This window comes from Diuraphis noxia, unplaced genomic scaffold (assembly GCF_037042655.1).
Source record: "Diuraphis noxia isolate RWA-SAM2 unplaced genomic scaffold, SU_Dnox_SAM2 contig0001, whole genome shotgun sequence".
Taxonomy (NCBI): Eukaryota; Metazoa; Arthropoda; class Insecta; order Hemiptera; family Aphididae; genus Diuraphis; species Diuraphis noxia.
Window position 1 is genome coordinate 43,765,505 of NW_028301711.1, and position 6,949 is coordinate 43,772,453.

Sequence of the window (6,949 nt, forward strand, 5' to 3'; positions counted from 1 at the left end):
ATTAAATATGTTTAAATGTTTATGCGTCATGCAAGGAGGTTATACTATACATTTAAGATGTAACCAAAAGTTTATGTTTTGTAAGAACCGTGGTAGGTATACATTTTAATTTCTGGTTGTGCAGGGGATACGCGCCCGGCGGTCGGCACTTTTGGGGATTTCTTCTTTTCCGCCCGGCACTTTTGGGGATTTCCTCTTTTCCGCCCGGCACTTTTGGGGATTTCCTCTTTTCCGCCCGGCACTTTTGGGGATTTCCTCTTTTCCGCCCGGCACTTTGGGGATTTCCACTTTACCGCCCGCTGGACGGAAAAAGGACGCTTTCGAACGCTTCAACCGTTGTCGAAAACCAAACTTTCGGTGCAGGCGTGACAAAAACTTTTTTTAACCCATTTTGTGGTATGACTACTGTAATATGTGATTAAACATAAACTAAATTATTTCTATTGTAATTTTGGAATAATTGTTAGTTTTCTTAATTATAACACATATTTCCCCTTAGTTTAAAACGTTGCATCTTTAACCGTCAATATATTGCGGATAAAACTAATATATTATATTGCTCCGGATCCGGAACTAATTAAACATAAGTCATAGGTTATAGTACATTCAGTTAAAGTAGGTACATAACTTCAAACTTAAATTAAACATTTTAAAACGTGAATATTAATTTTTTTTTTTAATTTAATTAAAATTTAGACAAACTAACATATTTTAACGGAGAATAATATTATAATTTTTTGGATGTGATTAATCAATGATAAATAATGGATACCTTAAACTTTTTATGAATATCAGAATATTATTATATTTTATATTATGCGGCACATTGGTGTTTTCGAATATTTATATTAATTGTATGCTTTTATCTATTTATAGTTTATACTCCATATGACGAATACGCTAATTCTAAAGATTAACAACAATAAATTAAATTAATGACGATGAAAAGAAACTTTATTATAAACAAAATTTATACATAATAATATTTATCTTTCTAACATAGATATACACCCATATCACGATTTCGGAGAGACGCCTCAAATCTCTCGGTTCGGTGACTTAAATATTAATTTACATTTTGTTGTCTCAGCTTAGATTTGATTAATTATCTTAAATATATTATGTATATCAAATCACTATACAATACTTCGTTAAAAAAATACCTTATATTTTGTGTTAATTTCAAAAAATATCATTCATTAATAAAAACTTAAATACCTATACAGTACATGTTAAATTAAATACGATGATTTATAATTTCTATAAGCTACCTGTTTTTAATCATGCAATTACATCAAACTAGAAAATAACAAAGCATAATATATCGAAAAATGTATGTATGTACAATGTAGAGATTATTTTCTGATTGAAATGTATAATATTTACATATATTCTAACAAACCGCGATAAACGCCTTCGTTCTTCTTTGTGGTATGTTTATTATTCTGTTCTTGTTTTGTTAGTAGGTATAGTGTATCTACATTAAGTTGACTATTAGAATCTTGTTTTTTTCTATAGTTTGATCTACTTTTCACATTCCAGTCAGTTGTATATGTATATATTAGATGTAGGTACCTATTACTGATTTTGTCTTGTGTTTATCGTTGGTGTGTTCCTGTCGATGGGTCTTAATAATTTTTTTAATTAGTATTAAATTTAGTAGTCTTTGTAATTTACTTATATATTATTGTAAACAAATGCTGTATCAGCTTTAACCTGATTTACTTTTCACGGGGAAGTAAATATGCACGTCTTTCTATAGGTTAATTTTTATATATTTATATTGGTTGTTGATTGTGAAAAAAAAAATGAAATATCGTTCTTGTGTTTTATTTTAATTTATATTTCTGTGTGCTAAATTATTATAGTGTTATTCTTGAGTCTAGCCTGAGTTTTTGCTATTGAATTAAAGTACATTTTTAAAATCACTACGGATTAGTAGAAAAATAATTATTTTACTACGATCTAACTTCTAATAAATGGTTCGTGTTTTTTTTTTTATTATTATTATTAGATAGGTCAGGTACCTACTTAATGTTTTTTCCTTATCTTTTGCAAGTTTATTTAAATAGAGTTAATTATATTTTTGATAACTCCATATACTTGTAAGGTTTTGGTGTGATGCGCGCGAGTGATATGGCGTGTAGGTACCTATATACGGCTATACGTTTATGATACGTTTATGATACTTTTTATGTTATTATATATTATTGTCTTTGTAAAATGGGTGGAGGAATTGACAACATATCTATTTTAATGAATATAGGGTATATTTTGTAGCATACGAATCCCATGAGTAGTGTGAGTAGTGTTAGCCATGATAGGTATATTATGTCACCTAAAAAGTCGTCAATAAATGGTTGTGGTAATTTTTTTAAAATAAGGTCATTAAAATATTTTTCTGGGTTCTTTATTTGTTTTGAAACTTGAAAGTTTGGAATGTCAGTTTTCCAGTTTTCGTTTAAAATTTCCGTTATGTTTCCAAAATACACGTCCTCTTTTCGTTCTTCATTGTTGATTTTTAGTGATTTTATATTTGTCCATGATATAGGTAAAACTCGTTTTAATTTAAGTTTATTAATATTATTTGTCTCACATGGATACATTTTTGGAATAATAGTTTTCGAGTTTTGAATCAGCTCATAATTACATGGTAGGTGTATTTTTATTAGACCTGGATTTTTGTAATTTATTTTTAATTCTTCTGTGGTCACGTCTTTGTTTTTCCTATTCATTTTTTGTACCATTAATGTTGGCTGAGGATTGGTTAATGCATAGGTATTAATTCCTATTTGTTTAATTATTATTGTATCGTCTTTATGTTGTTTTACGCATTGAAAATAACAGTATTCATTTATTATTTCTAATGGTTTATTTTTGAAAATCGATTCTACGCATTTCGGGGATAATGTTATGTCCGATGAAAATTTTGGTATGTAGCATAGATCTGTGACTGGTGGGTCACAGTGTTGTAATCCCACTCCTGATATTATTCTAAGTTCATTATTATTTGAATTAATTGCGATATACGTTTTTTCTGAAAATATTATACAAATTGCATCTTCAAATTTAAAATGGGTTGGTATATATTGGTATAGTTTCCATTTTGCCATATGTTCTTGTATTGGAATTTTGATTTTGATTAAAATTTGTTTTTTTGAAAATTGACATTCCGTAATGGGTAGACTATAATAAGCGGATAAGTTTTCAGTAGGGATTACTAGTTCGTAACCGTCTTTTTGTAGTATTTCAGATAGGTTAATTAAGTCCTTTTCAAGTATGTTAGGTCTTATTATTCTAGTAGGAATTTTATGTAGTTTACAATGTAAATGGTTGCTTGAGTCTTTTTCGTAATCGGTAAATTTTAACATGATTGTTAGTATGGTAAATATTATTTCTTGCATACCTTGTATAGTGTTTTCGTGGTTTGTCTTTTCTATCATGTCGTTATCCTTTTCTTCTTTAATAAATTCACTGAAACTCGTTTTTAAAATGTCTAAGTTATCGTTGTTATTTTTTGTGTATTTGTTTAATTCAGAAGTAATATTTACTAAGTCTTGGTGATCTGAAACAAAGGCATCTCTAAATTTTTTTATTTGTTGATTTATCATATCTTCGTTGGTGTATAGGTTTCTTAGTTGTTTTTCAGTAGCCACGTTACAACAAAAATGATATAGATTCCCTATAAATTGGATTCCCCTTTTTGATCTTTTTTTATTGAACATTGTCATTAGCATGTCCGACATGTCGAGAGCATTTTCTTCTGTATTTTTGTTTATCGTGTTTAATAAAGTAATAATTTGTTTGGTTATCTTACAATAATTCGTATTTTTCTTAGAGCAGTATTTTTCTATATTCCACCCATAGTCTAATTCTTCATATTTGTTCCCGATTTCTTGGGTGTATATCAAGGGTATACTTTTGTCATACATTATTGCTTCTTGTACTTCTTCAAAAAAAGCTCCCGAGGATACTGTTATGTCCATGTCTTCTTCGCTGGTTACGCTCGTTATTAGTGCGATCGTTACAAAAAGTTTAAACACTATCATCGTTTAAACGTGTGGATAAACTTTAACCACTCGATCCGTGTGTAAATATACTTACTTGGTATACACACACAAAATACTAAAGTGTTCAGGGATATACTACAAGAAAAGTCTTGAAGACGGATGCGAGAAATCGAATGGCGTAGTTGTATCACAATAAAACAAAATTAACGTGAGTTTATATATATATATATAATAAAAATGAAAAATTATTCGTTGGTAAGAGCATCCATCGAAAACGGCTCGACCGATTTAACTAATTTTTTTTTAATACGTATGTATACAAATTAAAAACAAAAATGTTGAGTCAAAAATATAGTGTAAAAACACACACTGACACTTTAAAAATCGTAAGGTAACGAGCCACTATAGTTGGGCGCTACTGCGGTCGTATAACTAGTGATTAACAGCAATAGATATTAATAATGATGAAAAGAAACTTTATTACAAACACTTTTTAAACCAATAATTGGTCTTCCTAACGTAGTACACACCCGTATACCACGATTTCGGAGAGACATTCCGAATCTTCTCGTTCATAGTTGCCATAAATATATTTTACATTTTGTTGTTTCAGCTTATTTGCTTCATTGACCTGAATATATGTTGCTACACATGACACGTATTACCATAAATAGTAAAATTAATTGCTATACTAATTAGTAGCAAATAGCAATACATTTTTAACGTATATAACAATTAACTGAATATAAATCGTCTCCGCTCAGAATCGTTTTGTGAAGGTACGTATTTATGCAACGATAATATTATATCTTTGAATTTGAATTTAACATATTTGTAACAGTGACCTACTCAATGACTAGTTATTTCACAAAATGTCCAATTAAAAATATAATACAATGTTTCTCATTAGTAGATCTTATATATAGCAAGGGTGGTGTATCATTTTCGAGTCACGTGCCAACATTTTGTAATCAGTTAAAAAAAAAGTTATGTACATCATAGCTTGATATAATAATATAATAATATTGTGCCTGCGTTTTGATGAGAAATAATTCACTGTAAATAAATTTTCATAAATTTTGTATTTATGTTAACGCAAATAATGAGTTTATTTGGAATGATCTATTTTTTTGGAATACAAAATATTATGCCAGGAAGGAGTAAATTCCAAATTTGTATAATATCGGTGACTATTTTCTATAATAAATCGTTTTTTCACTTAACACAAGATCAAACAATAAACTAAAAATATTTTTGCTTGCCATAAAAATTTGGCCAAAATGTCATAGGCTCACCAACCTTGTGTCCTTGTCTTATATAACTTAAAAATCTTAATAGCATACATCAAAAACAATATATTTTTATTGTACCTATTTCAAGTTCAAATTTGTACGATAGGTTAAAAATAATAATCTTAGTTATTTTGTTGTTTTAAATAAAAAAATTTACTTGTATATGGGACTTCTCACAATTGCATATATATATTGTTATTTATACCATGTATCTACACGATGAAATTCCTTATTATTAAAAGAAAAATATTTTAACTAAGTACCTATTTTAATATATTATATAAAGGTTGTTCAGAAAGTATTGTATTACTCATTATATATACCTGCATCATTCGGGATGGTAAAAATACTAAGATTCTCGGCATCAGCATTTTTTCTGGTTGAAAAGTGAATCTATAGTTGGTACTTTTGAGAGGTAAGAATTTCATGGGAAAATTCTTTGGAAAATGTTCCAAAGTTTTTGAAAGCATTAGGAAACACGTACAATTTTTTTATTTATTTGATAGATAGGTATAGCCAAAAAACTTATAATTGTAGACATTTTAAATATTTACAAAATATTTGTATTAGTATTTTTCATTCATATAGTAACATATTCGAAATATTTTGGATCTATTTAACCTATGAGAATTATTTTCAAATTTTGTAAATTTTGAAATGTATATGTCTTATGGCTTGGGTCACTCTGATTTTTGTACGATACGGAGAGCGTTACCTTAACCTAACCTAACGTTAATTTTTTACGATACTGAATTTTCATCGGTAAAATAATAACAATGTCTATCTATCAAATATTGATATTATTTTTGTAATTCAAAATCGAATAACTATAGGCAACAGAATTTTCCAACAGATATTAAAAAAAACCGGGCAAGTGCGAGTTGGACTCGCGCACCGAGGGTTCCGTACAAAAAGGTATTATAGACTTAAGTATTTAGTATGAATTTTAATTCAATACCTCATCGCGTTCATGAGATAAGGAGTAGTAACTTTGAAATTTTCAAAATTGTCAAAAATATTTTTCAAAAATATTTTTTTTTTATATGATGAAACTAAAAATTTACGGTTTTCGTAATTTTTCCTATATCTGTACTATAAGACGTGACTTCGTACGAAACTTCAAGATTCTAAGTTCACAGGAAGTACCCTGTAGGTTTTGATTCCCGTGCGAGTTTCGAAAATTTGACAGACGGACGGACGATATGCGGCTTAAATTGTTATTATTTCTTTCGATTGCGTTGACATAAAAGTTTGATTTTGTTACAGTTTAAAGGTATTATAGACTTAAGTATTTAATATGAATTTTAATTTAATACCTCAACGCGTTCATGAGATAAGGAGTAGTAACTTGAAATTTTCAAAATTGTCAAAAATATTTTTCAAAAATATTTTTTTTTTATATGATGAAACTAAAAATTTACGGTTTTCGTAATTTTTCCTATATCTGTACTATATGACGTGACTTCGTACGAAATTTCAAGATTCTAAGTTCACGGGAAGTACCCTGTAGGTTTTGATTCCCGTGCGAGTTTCGAAAATTTGCGGAAATTTGCGGCCTAAATGGCTGTATCTTTTGATTGCGTTGGCTTAGAAGGTTGATTTTTCTACAGTTTCCAGGGACAGTAGACCTGAGTATCATATACAAAT